Source organism: Mandrillus leucophaeus, unplaced genomic scaffold (genome assembly GCF_000951045.1).
Source record: "Mandrillus leucophaeus isolate KB7577 unplaced genomic scaffold, Mleu.le_1.0 Scaffold3, whole genome shotgun sequence".
Taxonomy (NCBI): Eukaryota; Metazoa; Chordata; class Mammalia; order Primates; family Cercopithecidae; genus Mandrillus; species Mandrillus leucophaeus.
The window spans coordinates 1494879-1507763 of NW_012103142.1; the positions used below are offsets into that span (position 1 = coordinate 1494879).

At 53.4% G+C, this 12885-nt stretch overlaps 1 pseudogene; it reads right to left on the bottom strand.

The window, feature by feature from the left end:
* Positions 1–7581: 7581 nt before the first annotated feature.
* On the bottom strand, positions 7582–8171 carry LOC105544390 (annotated as a pseudogene).
* Positions 8172–12885: the final 4714 nt, after the last annotated feature.

Below are 12885 nucleotides of genomic sequence, written 5' to 3' on the forward strand. Positions count from 1 at the left end.
GACAGATCACATGAGGCCAGGAGTTCGAGACCAGCCTGACCAACATGGTGAAACCCCGTCTCTACTAAAAATACAACACTTAGCCAGGCGTGCTGGTGCACGTCTGTAATCCCAGCTACTCAGGAGGTTGAGGCATGAAAACTGCTTGAACCCAGGAGGTGGAGGTTGCAGTGAGCCAAGATCACGCCACTGCACTCCAGCCTGGTTGACAGAGTGAGACCCTGTCTTAAATAATAAACAAATAAACAAATGAATGAGGATGGTGGAAGGGGAAAGGGACATTAAAGGAAAGAAATCACTGCGTGGCTCTGAGCACTGGGGTGGGCAAGGAAGGAAGGCGGGACTATGTTGAAAGATGCCCCTCTGCCAGCTGCCACACTCAGGGAGCATCTGTGCCCCTTTGGTTGTGTTGGTCTGACCCACTGATCCTACTGCCCTTGCCCTGTCCCTGGCCTGAGACCTGCCCCTCCGCCACAGTGACTTCCCAGACAGAGTGACAGCCAGAGTTCCCAGGAACCATCCTAAGCCGAAACAGCTGAAGCTGCCCCACAGGGCCTGGGCTGGGCAGGACGCTCCTGCCAGACAGCAGCACCACTGCTACATGGACGTGCTTGGTGCCCTCACCTGCTGCTGGGAATGGGGTGGGGTTGGGGTCCACATGCAATGCCAGGGAAAGCAACCTCTTCCCCACACATGTGGGTCTTGACCTGTATGGGTGGGTTCTGGTCACTTCAGAATCTGCTTACGAGCTATGGAACCTCAGAACACACACACACACACACACACACACAAACACACGCGCGTGCGTGCGCAATCCCAGGGGTTCACAGACTGCCCCCCACCAGCTGAAGCACCTCCACAAACCCCACATTCCGAGTCCCCGTCCTGGATTGTGGGTAATGTGTGGGCAGGACTGTTGGACTCACCTTCAGCTACAGCACAACAATGGCATGCAGTAGGTGTTTACTATGTGCCTATTTCAACAAATCAACAGATACCGACTTCTTGGATGAAGGCAAGGACAGCTGGGGGGACCATGCGCTGGATCAAGTCAGAGTCAGGGGAAGGGAATGGAGGGTGAGGTGGGGGCTGCCCCTCTGGTAACCATCTCCCATGGCTCCCGCTGCCCCGTGAGAAAGCACGAGGAGTTTTAGGGCAGGAAGGCCCTTGTGATCCTGCCCCAGTTGCCCATTTTGCTTCACTTTACAACCACGTGTGTTGGTTCAGCCCTAGAGGCTGCCAGCAGCTCTCGCCAAACATTTACTTATTCTAACATTTACCGAGATGTTCTAGGCACTGGGGATACAACCGTCAACAAAACAGGCCCTGCCATCGTAGGGCTGACAGCGGTTCTTGCTTCCAGACTTTTTTTTTTTCTTTTTGAGACGAAGTCTTGCTCTTGTCGCCCAGGCTGGAGTGCAGTGGTGCGATCTCAGCTCACTGTAACCTCTGCCTCAGGCAATTCTCCTGCCTCAGCCTCCCTAGTAGCTGGGATTACAGGCGCACGCCACCAAGCGTGGCTAACTATTGTATTTTTTTTTTTTTTTTAATAAGATGGGATTTTACCATGTTGGCCAGGCTGGTCTCAAACTCCTGACCTCAAGTGATCCACCTGCCTCGGCCTCCGAAAGTTCTGGGATTACAGGCGTGAGTCACTGTGCCCGGCCATATCCGGCATTATTCAACAGTCCTCCTTGTCTGCTGGCCTCGTGGTCTGGGAGCCCATGGACACAGGGTTCTTTCTCATGTGCCTGGCATCCTTGGACCCCAGTGCAGTGCCTGGCAGATAGCTGTGTGTGGACTGAAGGAATGAACAGGATGGACGGACTTTGCTGGGGCCGGGGGTACCAATGGAGAGGCAGGAGGTGAGTTGGGGCTGGGGCTGAGGTGGGTCTGAAAACGTCCCTGAGGAGGGCAGAGGGTGTGGGCTAGGTTCCCTCTTCCCGGTTCCCATGTAAGATCTGATTGCCTTGGGCAACAATGGCCACAGGCTTGTGGGGAGGAGGAGGATGGGGAGGGGTGACGGGGAATAGGGTTTGCTTCCTGGTGTGGGGTTTCTACCCGCTTCCACCTCACCCTGGGGTTCCAGTCAGGGGCACCACTCCCCTGAAGTGACTCAAGCCTTGTCGAGTAGGAGGGGCGAAGGGGAGGAGGGTGATGCAGACCACTCAAGTCAGGCCCTGGGGCTGGGGGACACTGAGCTCTTACTTCCCTGGGTGGTGACTCCTATCACCAGTTCCACAGGAGGGGCTGAGACACGGCCTGCCCTGCGCTCGGACCCTAAGACAGGCTCAGAGAGAGTACGGGGTCTGCCTGAGTCACACAGCAGGGTCAGGGCTTGACTCATAGACTCTTTTCATTCCCAGGCAGCACCTGCCCAGCTCTACGGGGCCAAGGAGGGGGAGAGGGCTTCTCTGAGGGTCCCCTCCCAAGGAAGGGGCAAGCCAGGCTTGCCTGTGAGGGCACCACCCCACTTGGAGATGAGCAGGGGCCTGGCCCAGCTGCCCAGCTGTGAGGACAGAGGGTACTAGTGGAAGCAGGAACAGGACGGAAGGTTGGTAGGAGGAAATTCATCACCTCTCCTCTCCCAACCCTACTGTCCCAACCGTATGACTGACACCCACTACCCAGCTCCTTCACTACTAGGGATGCCGCTCTCCTTCGGCTGCCAGCCTTAAGGAGGGGAAAGGAGACAGAGAGAGGGAGGACAGAGACTGCGGGGGACCCTGTCCTCAGGCATGTGGGAACTGTAAAAATAGGAGGGGGTGTTTGCGCCCAGTGTGACTCCCCTCCCCAGAACTACCGACCTCAGAGCCCGGAGGAGCCTCAGGCTGAACCTGTCTAATGATTCATTTTACAGGGATGTGGTGGAGGCCCAGAGAGGAGAGAGACTTGCTCAAGGTCACACAGCACTGTGTCTGTTGAGCCTATGGAGTGTTTTCTTTGTACAAAGCACTCTTCCACGTGCTTCACACACACTAACTCCAGAATCCTCTGCACAACCCTATGAGGCAGGTGCGCTACTATAATCTCTATTCTACAGATGGGGACACTGAGGTACAGAGAGGTTAAGGAGGTTGCCTGAGGTAACACATCCTGTGAGTGAGGCAGAGCTATCTGGGAGCCCAGGCAGCCTGGCTCCAGAGCCTCGTGCACAACCCCATGCTTTGCTGCCTCTAGCTGGAGTCACCAAGTAGGAGTCTTGGTCTCGCCTTGGCTTCTGCCTGCTGAGTGCCTTCAATTTGGTCTCTCATGATCTCTGTGCCTTTATTAATGTAATAATAATATTACTATTTGAATTTATCGAAACTTTATGTGGTGCAGGCACTGTGGACTCATGCTTTTCTACATATTACTTCTCAAAATAACCCTATAGAGTATCATACTCCCATCTGCCGATGAGGAAACAGGCCCAGAGAGGTTCATTAACTTGCTCAGGGACGCACAGCTGATAAGAAACAGCCAGGCCATGACTCTGTCCTGCCCATACAGGGGCCAACCTGAATGAGGGATCCCAGGGTCAGTTGGTCCCAGGAAGGCTGTTCTGTCCAGCCCTTTTCTCCACTTTTGGTTTTGACCTCTTGTCATCCGTGCCCTTCACTGGACCCAGCAGCCCTGCGTGACCTCAGAAGCTGCCCGCCCCCACCCCCCGCTGGCCGGTGACCCTTAAACTCTTCTGCCCTCTTGACACGGCTTTTGCGTCATGTCAGAGAAGCCAGGATCCCCGCACCCAATCTGGGACACAGTTGGCAGCAGCTGCAGGAAGCAGGACCCACCCAGCATCTCGGGTGTCACTCACAAACCTCCCAGGTGTCCCTACCGGCAGGTGAGGAAACCTCACACACCACCCCACCCTCCTTCACCCCCTCGCTCCCTCACTCACACAGTCATTCGTTACTTCCTTTTTTTTTTTTTTCAAGCTGGGGTCTCACTCAGCCACCTAGGTGGAGTGCAGGGGCGCGATCATAGCTCACTGCAGCCTCCAACTCAAGCAATCAAACAATCCTCCCACCTCAGCCTCCCAAGTAACTAGGACCATGGGTACACACACCCCTGGCTAGTTAGAAAAATTTTTTTTTTTTTTTTTTTTTGGTGGAGATGGGGTCTTGCTTGCTATGTTGCCAAGGCTAGTTTTGAACTCCTACATCAGCCTCCCAAGTAGCTGGGACTGCAGGTGTGAGCCACTGTGACCTTGGGAGCTCACGGTCTGACTAGGGAGGTAAGAACAGCACCTGGCACCTGGCAAGTGTCAGGGAAACAGGGACAGGAAGAACCCCAGGAGTGGGAAAAGGGGCCACGTGGGGTCTGAGAGGCTGGGAGGCAGAGGCAGGCTGGGAGCCGGGCTGTAAAGACTGGGCCAAGCCTTGGAGAGGTGTGAGGAAGGGGAAGGAAACAAGCATGTGCCGAGCCTTCTGTGCAGGGTTTCTCACCTGTGAGGCACATACATGAATGAGGCGGGTGGACAGACAACTTCTGTGACCTCAGGAGCCCCTTCATCTCCCCGGGCTCGGTTTCCTCAGGCACGGAGACAACACTGCTGACCTCTTAGGTCGAAGATCAACCTTTGTGCGAACACGTGGACAGCAGAGAACACAGGGTGAGTGCTGTGAGGGCCGGGGAGGCCTTGTATCACTCCTTCACCACTAGGGATGCCTCCCAAAGCATCCTTCAGCCCTCACAGCCAGCCAAGGTAGGGGCTGCCGAGCGCTTATCCCCATTTCAGAGGGAAAAACTCGAACTCAGACAGATTGGCTTGCCCAGGGTCACACAGCTGACTGGAAGAGGGTCAGTTTGCCTCTCCAGAAGGGGAGGACCAGAGAACTGAGAGAGGAAGGAGGATGAGGAAGAGAAAGGCGAGGGGGTGGCTGAGGTCTCAGGACCTCCCAGCTCTCACAGCTCCCTGCTCAGACTGGCTTCCCTCCACCTTCCCAGAAAGGAGGAGCCCGCTCTGAACTGCTGCCCCTCACACCTGTCCCCAGGCATCCTTCAACGGGAACATGCTGCTGTGGTCGCCAGCAGGGTGTGGCCTCCTGGGAGGGGCTGTTTGCTTCCGTGTGGGCCAGGTTCGGGGATGGCTTTATGGTGCCATCTGGAAGATGAGGCCTGGGCGGGCCTAGCTGGCATAGGGCCAGGACAGGGAAGGGGGCACCAGGCACAGTGGGGAGCTGCCCCACCCCCCCCAGCTGTTGCTTAGCCCCCAGAGTAGTGCTGTGAGGGTTGGGGAGGTCTTGTATCCCCAGAGGAGGGCGGGGGCCTCAGTGAGCCTAAGTCCAGCATAGTCTGACCCTGTGAAGCAGGAAGTAGCTCCATTTCATGGGTGACAACACTGAGGCCCAGCAGATCAGCAAACTGCCCAAGTTCATACCTGGCAGGTACGAACTCAGGCCAGGTGTAAGTGACATTAGAGCCTATGTCCTACCCACCTCTCAGCACTGCCGTACATGGGTGATGGGGCAAAGGGCAGGTCTGGGGCAGAGGACCTAGCCCAGACACCCTGAAGCCTGGAGTAGGGTCTCAGCCTCCTTGGCACTCGGTTTCCTGTGCTGTAGAAGGGGGATAACGTACTACAGCTTCTGGACAGACGGGAGAAAAGTGGAGATTGTATTTGTGCACACTGTCAGGATAGACAGTAGTCCCAGGGACGGATGTGAGGGTGTGAGAGACGGCTGCTGGTTTTTATCATGGGGATATATATGATACCCCCACAGTGCCCACTGCTGCTACGGGACAAAGTCCTCAGCATCGATGACCCTTGGCTGCAGGATCCAACCCCAACCCCCCACAGCCACTGTCCCTTTCCCGGGGCAGGGGCCGGGGGTTGAGCAATTTACCTCCCGTGTGAGTCTCAGTCTTCTCAAGGGTCAGGTGGGGATGAGCATTCTCTATAGACTGTCTGTGTGAAGCTCCAGGGAGCTCCTGCCTGAGAACACGCATGGCCTGTGGAGGTGAGGCATTAATTCGTGATAACAGCATCAACACCTTCAACAGTGAGTTCATTCCATCTTCCTAAGGGCCTCAGAGGTACTGTGTCCAGAGACAAGGTCGGGAGCTGCAGGACTTGCAGAAGGAGAATTCGGGGAGCCGGCCAGCGTCCTCTCTTCCTCAGCACCCTGGGCGTCTTTCTCCACCAAGAAGGATGCTCAGGGCATAGCGGCTGTGTCCTGGTGGTGAAAGGGTTGCTCGTCCCACATCATCGGTTTGGGGTTAGGGCTGGTTTCCCTCCAAGCCCAGGCAGCTGCCCGGAGGGCCTGTCCTGGGCACGGAATGTTGAGGGGGGGCCCTACCTGCCTTCCCCAGTAGATCTTGGAGTTTACCACTCATCTGCACACCCAGGGCCCACCCAGACCACTAGGGAAAACTGTGAAGGGGGCCACAGTCCTGGACTTTTGGCATTTGCTGGGTCTCTGGACCCAGCAGCTCCTCTGAGAAATCCCGGTACTAGGGCAGGACTAGGGCAGGACTCCCCCACAGCCTAGGATCTCTCCTCCCTTCTCCAGGCCTGGGTGAGGCCCCAGGCTGAGGGCCTCGGTCCCTGACATCTGGAGTGTTCCATCAGAGCTGTGATCTGAGGGCTCCTCCCCTGCGCCGTGAGGGTCTACAACCCTGGGTTCCGGGCCCCTTTCCTGAGGGCTGCCTTCAGTACACATTTCCTGAGTGCTGGCGGCGCGCCTGGTGCTCCCTAGACACCTGCTTTCTCTCTCCCACGCTAAGCTGTTCATCTTCTTGGCACCAAGAGCCTGAAACGATCTTTAGGTTTGGTCTGTGTGCTGCCTGTCTCTCCCCCATCAGAATGTCAGCACCCTGGGGGCAGGGACTAGGCCTGGCTTGTTCGCTGTTGTCTCCAGCTGTGGGCAGTGCTGCCCCTCAAGTCAGCTTCCCAGAGAATCCACACTTGCTTCCGGTCCCTGCTGAGTGGGGGGTGGGGGCGGTAGCAAGGCCCCACCCCTCCGCCCCCCTCTGAGGGATACAATGCATTGGTCTGAGTTCTCCACCCTCCTCCTTTTTCCTGAGCAACCCTGGCGAGTTTCTGTTACTGGCAACCCCAGCAGGTTAGATAATGAGCTGCCGGCTCCTTACCTAGCTGGGGTGGGTTGAGGGTGGAAGGCCCCAGAGGTGGAGAAAACAGCATGAGTTTTGTTTTTGTTTGTTTGTTTGAGACGGAGTCTCGAGTCTCGCTCTGTTGCCCAGGCTGGAGTGCAATGGCGCGATCTCAGCTCATTGCAACCTCCGTCTCCCGGGTTGAAGCTATTCTACCTCATCCTCCCGAGTAGCTGGGATTACAGGCATGCACCACCAAGGCTGGCTAATTTTGTATTTTTAGTAGAGATGGGGTTTCTCCATATTGGTCAGGCTGGTCATGAACTCCCGACCTCAGGTGATCCACCCGCCTTGGCCTCCCAAAGTGCTGGGATTACAGGCGTGAGCCACGGTGCCCGGCCAGCATGCAGGTTTTTTTTTCACCAGAAACATGTGCACTTTATTGAATGCCATTGTAGAAAAGTGTGTGAGGATAAAGGGCTGACACAGGACTGGGCTCCAGGACAGGGCAAGGAATGGAAGGTGGAGTATGTGGGATTCAGGTCATGGGCAAAGCTCCTGGCCTGGATGATGCCTCCTGATCAATTGATAGGCTTGGAAGATCAACACTGGGATGACGATGAGCAGAATGCTCATGAGGAGGTCCGCAATCAGGGCCCCGTTGTTCAGGCACTTGGCGGTGGAGGCATAGGCCTGGGCCCCAGTCAGGCCGCCAACCATCTTCCTGTCCCTAGACTTCACGGAGTAAGCGAATGCTATGAAGCCCAGGCAGCAGGGGTTCATGAAGAGGGGGTTGAACAGGGACCAGGCGACACGGTCGGGCACAGAGGTCTCGCTGCGGATGTGGATCATGGTGGACAGCGGGGATCAGGTTGTGGGGCGCCCTCAGCACAGCCACCTCGTGCTCCTCCTTGAGCACCTCAGAGTTGGGGGGCTGGCCGTTGCTGACGGGAGAAGAACGTTTGGACAGTGTGGTTCGTGGTGTCCAGCGAAGACCAGCGGTGGTCAGTTACTCGGATGGTTCTCAGTGGGCCCTCCCTTCCCCAGCAGTTTCGTTTTCTCAACAGTTTCCTCTTCGTGGCATTCATCCAGCATGCAGTTTTTAAGATCAGAGATGGAAGAGTACAGCGCATGTGTAGGGAAGAGAGTGCTAGTTGCCTCCCCAGTATCTGTTTTCTTCTTCTGTTTTTAAAAATTATTTATTTTTTTAGAAATGGGGTCTTGCTCCATTACTCAGGCTGGAGTGCAGTGGCACCATCATGGCTCACTGCAGCCTCTTAATTCCTGGGCTCCAGTGAGCCTCCCGCCTCAGCCTCCTGAGTAGCTGGTACTACAGGCATGTGTCATCCCATCCCGCTAATTTTTAAATTTTTATTAGGGATGAGGTCTTGCTATGTTGCCCACGCTGGTCTCAAACTCCTGGATTCCAGTGATCCTTCCTCCTCAGCCTCCCAAATGCTAGGATTACAGGTGTCAGCCACCACACCCGGCCTCCTTTTATGGACATAATGATGACAGCATTTCTTGCAGATAGAAGGAACAAGTAGCCAAGTTCTGGCCCATGGGATATACATGAAAGTCATCAGGTAGGGATTCTAAGGCAGTTCCTTACAAAGGAGGCTGATTCAGTCTTTCTTCTGTGTCTGGAATGGGGATGTGATGTCTGGAGCTGCAGTAGCTGTCTTAAGGATGGAAGCCAGCCCTGTACGTATCCTCAGACTTTACATCTAATGAGGGAAAAATAAATCCCTATCTTGTCTAAGCCACTATCACTCAGGACCATGCTACTTGCAGCTGAATGCAATTCCCAAGTGACTCAAGAGGGTCTGTCAATATCTCCTTCTTTGCCCTCTCCTTTGCCAAAATAGTCTTAGGTGACCATTTCTCCTTGAGAGGCTTCTGAGAAGCAAACTGAACAAAGGGAAGGGAAGTGGCTGAGATATGGAGCCAACCCTGAGAGGAGGTCCAGAGTACTTAGGAGACAGGTCCTCCAGAGATGACCCAGGCCTCCCACTTAAGTGTCCAGGAAGGGTAGAGGGACCCCAGACTCAGCTCTCATCCACTATTCTCCTCAAAAATAAATTTGCAGGTGAACATGTAACATACAAGGCACAATTAGATCTCCAGTAATGTTACTTATCCTCCCAAGTACACACAGCCAATATTTGAAAATGCTTGATTGGGCATGGTGGCTCATGCCTGTAATTCCAGCACTTTGGCAGGCTGAGGCAGGTGGATCACCCGAGGTCAGGAGTTTGAGACCAGTCTGGCCAACATGGCAAAACGCGGTCTCTACTAAAAATACAAAAATTAGCTGGGTGTGGTGGCACATGCCTGTAATCCCAGTTACTTGGGAGGCTGAGGCAGGAGAATCACTTGAACCCGGGAGGCAGAGGTTGCAGTGAGCCAAGATCGTGCCATTGCACTCCAGCCTGGGCAACAGAGCATGACTCCAGCTCAAAAAAAAAAAAAAAAAAGAAAAGAAAAAAGAAAATGCTCAAATGTCCATAAACCATGCCAGAGTTTTCCTTATTGCCACCCTTGGGTTAGAGCCCTGGACTGAGGCTGTGATGGCCCTGGGGTGAGGGTGATCAGGCCAGAGGCATTACTATGGAACTGTCACGCCCTGTGACCAGACTACAGAAGTGGTCTGTGGCTCCCTATCTCTGAGGAGGGATGGCCACAGAGGCTCCCCCACTGGTAAGGACAGGCCTGCGAGGACAGAGAGGGCTCAGGTGGACAGGGAAGCTCTTTACCTAAACCTCACATCATGTGGGTGAAGAGACAGCCCAGAGAGGGCGAATGGCTCCTTCAAAGTCACACAGCACTAAAGGCAGGACAGGTGCCAGAATGTGTACAAAATCCATAGTTGGCATCTGAATACAACGGACACCTATTTTGCTTTGTTCTGGCTGTTCTTCTTGCCTGAAATGCTCTTCTCCCAGATATCCACAATGATCGCTACCCTCGGCTACTTCACACACCACCTCAAACATCACCTTCTCAGTGAGGACCTCCCTGACCTCTCATTTAAAGTTGCACTCCTGGCCAGATGTGGTGGCTCACTCCTGTAATCCCACCACTTTGGGAGGCCGAGGTGGGAGGATTGCTTGAGGCTAAGAGCTGAAGAGCTATCTGGCCAACATAGTGAGAACTCAACTCTGTTTTTATTTTTTTAATTTTATTATTTTTTGAGACGGAGTCTTACTCTAATGTCCAGGTTGCAGTGCAGTGGCGCAATCTCAGCTCACTGCAACCTCCGCCTCCTGGGTTCAAGCGATTCTCCTGCCTCAGCCTCCTGAGTAGCTAGAATTAAAGGTGCGTGCCATCATGCTCAGCTAATTTTATTATTTTTAGTAGAGATGGGGTTTCACCATGTTGAGCAGGCTGGTCTTGAACTCTTGACCACAAATGATCTGCCCACCTTCGCCTCCCAAAGTGCTGGGATTACAGGCATGAGCCACCACGACCAGCCCCTGACTCTATTTTTTAAAAAGGTAAAATAAATAATTAAAGTTGCACTCCCAACTCCCCTTTTCTTATCTCCTCTTGTTTCTCCCTAACATCTTTCGTCACCTGATTCACCATGGTTTACTGAACATCAGCTCCATGCTGCAGGGATTTTTTTTTTGTCTGTTTCACTGCTGTATCCCCAGCACCTAGTGCACAACTGGGCACAAGGCAGGTTAAGTCCTCAATATATATTTATTAACAGAACAAATAAATATCAACCTTTGCCAATAGTGTTACCACAGGTGAAAGGCACAATGAAAATGCTTGAGTGGCTTCTTCTAGTGCAGAAGTGTCCCTGAACGCATAACCCATCCCCATGGACACACTGTGCTCTGTGTGCCCCTCGAGTCCTGTATCCACTGCCCCAGGACAGGAGCTGCAACCCCTGAGCTCACAGACCTTGCTGATCCTTTATGAACCAATACGCACCCTCAGAAGGGCACAGTTGACAAAACGGGTGCTGCTGTTAGGTTTCTATTCATTGTCAAATACTCAAAAGTAGCTATGAATTCTAAAAGAAAATCTGCTTAGAGAGGAACTAGCAAGACATCTTTGCTCAGGAGTGAGGCCTATAAGGAAAAATGGAATATCCCGCTCTAAAAACTATAAACAAGCCTTGTGTGAAAATGCTTTGTGATGTGCTGTTTCCTATCACAGAATGGAACCTGTGTTTTGATTCCAAGGTTCGCAACACTCTACAAAGCTTAAATTTTCTCTGCTGCTTTCTTTGTAGAAAAAACAAAGGTTGCTTTTCCAAGTCTTTGTGATCGTGGCCCTCTATTACTGTGAGGTATTTACTGGATATTTATGTTATGTAGTGGTCTGAAGTCAGAGAGCTTCAGTCTGGCCACTTAGTGGGTGACCACGGGGCTGAGCATCCGTTTTTCTAACCTAATAAATGGGAATAACCGTGGCACTTACCTTATCAGAATAACAGCTCCTCTTGTGTGAGCTGTTGACCAGGAGGGCACACTCAGGAGCTGCTGGGGCTCTGGCATGCTCTAGATGCTCTAGATCTTGACCTGGGCAATGGTTATGCAGGGCGTGCATAGGAGAGAAGTCATCACGCTGAGCCTGTAAGTTCTGTGTTCTTTACTGTATGTAAATTATACCTCAATCACAAGGAAAAATTAGTTCTTACTTCTGGAGGTTGTGAAGATGGAATAGAAAGAATGTAAACTATGCCTGACTTATGGAAAAACAGTTTTAAAATGACTCTACAGTGTGAATGTGTGAATGTGTAAGCTTGTGTGTGGTTGGTGTGAGATTATGTGACCCTGTGGGTGTGATGTCTGCGTATGAACTAAGGTAACGGTAATGAGTGTGCACCTGGGTGTCAGTATGTGGATGCACATGTATTGCATGTGCCTATGTCCCCATGTGAGCAGTGCACAGAACTGCACAGGTATGCTGGATTACATGCTTGTGAATGGTTGTGTGCATGTGCAGGTAATGTGGAGGCTTCTGTGCTCTGAATCCACATGTTCTACACAAGACAGAGCCTGAATCTCAAGACAGTGGCTCTAGGACCCAGCTGTGCTCCTTACATGAAGTAAAGTAGGGACTGGCTAGCAGCAGGGTGTGCTCCTCGCCTCCCCCTCACCCAGAAGGAAGCAGGAGACTGAAGGCCTGGAAAAAGGTTCCCAGCGCCTCCTCCCCTCCCACAGCTGTGAACTCCTCAAAGATGCAAATCACCCTCTCCTCCATGCAAACCAGTCCTGAGAGCCAAGGGTGCTTCCCCTCAGGCCCAACCACCACCACTATGATTGGACCCCACTGGACCCTGGCTGCCCAGCCTAGGGATGGGAGCCAGCTGGAGTCGGTTCCTGTTTCCCAACCAGTCACTGATGTTTTTCCCCCTGGGGTGCCTTGGCTCTCCCTGCTGGCTCAGGTGTTGTAGAGAAAGCCTGGGCTAGGAGTGGTCCACACAGACTGTGGGACTCTGGGGAAGGTAGTGCTCTCTCATCTTTGGGGATGCTCTCAATGGCGACTACCATCCCAAAGCACTGGGGCAAAGCCTGGCTCTCCCAGACCCTCCTGCCTGGCATATTCGTTGTGGGCCTCACTCACAGGACCCTTAGCCTGGATTCCCTATTGGTGCTCACTTTTCCCATCTCCTAGGTCCTATCTCCCCATCAGAAACATGTTTCTTCATCAGCCCTGGATGACGTACATCACAGGACCCAGCAGGGGTTCAACACAGAGATTCCCTCCCAACCCACCCTGACAACTCCTGCAAACCCACCACCTCTCTGCAGGCATCCCCGACCCCACGCTTTCATCTCCATGGCCATGGGCCCCTGGTTAGAGTGTGCTCAACTGTCAAGAAGCTGA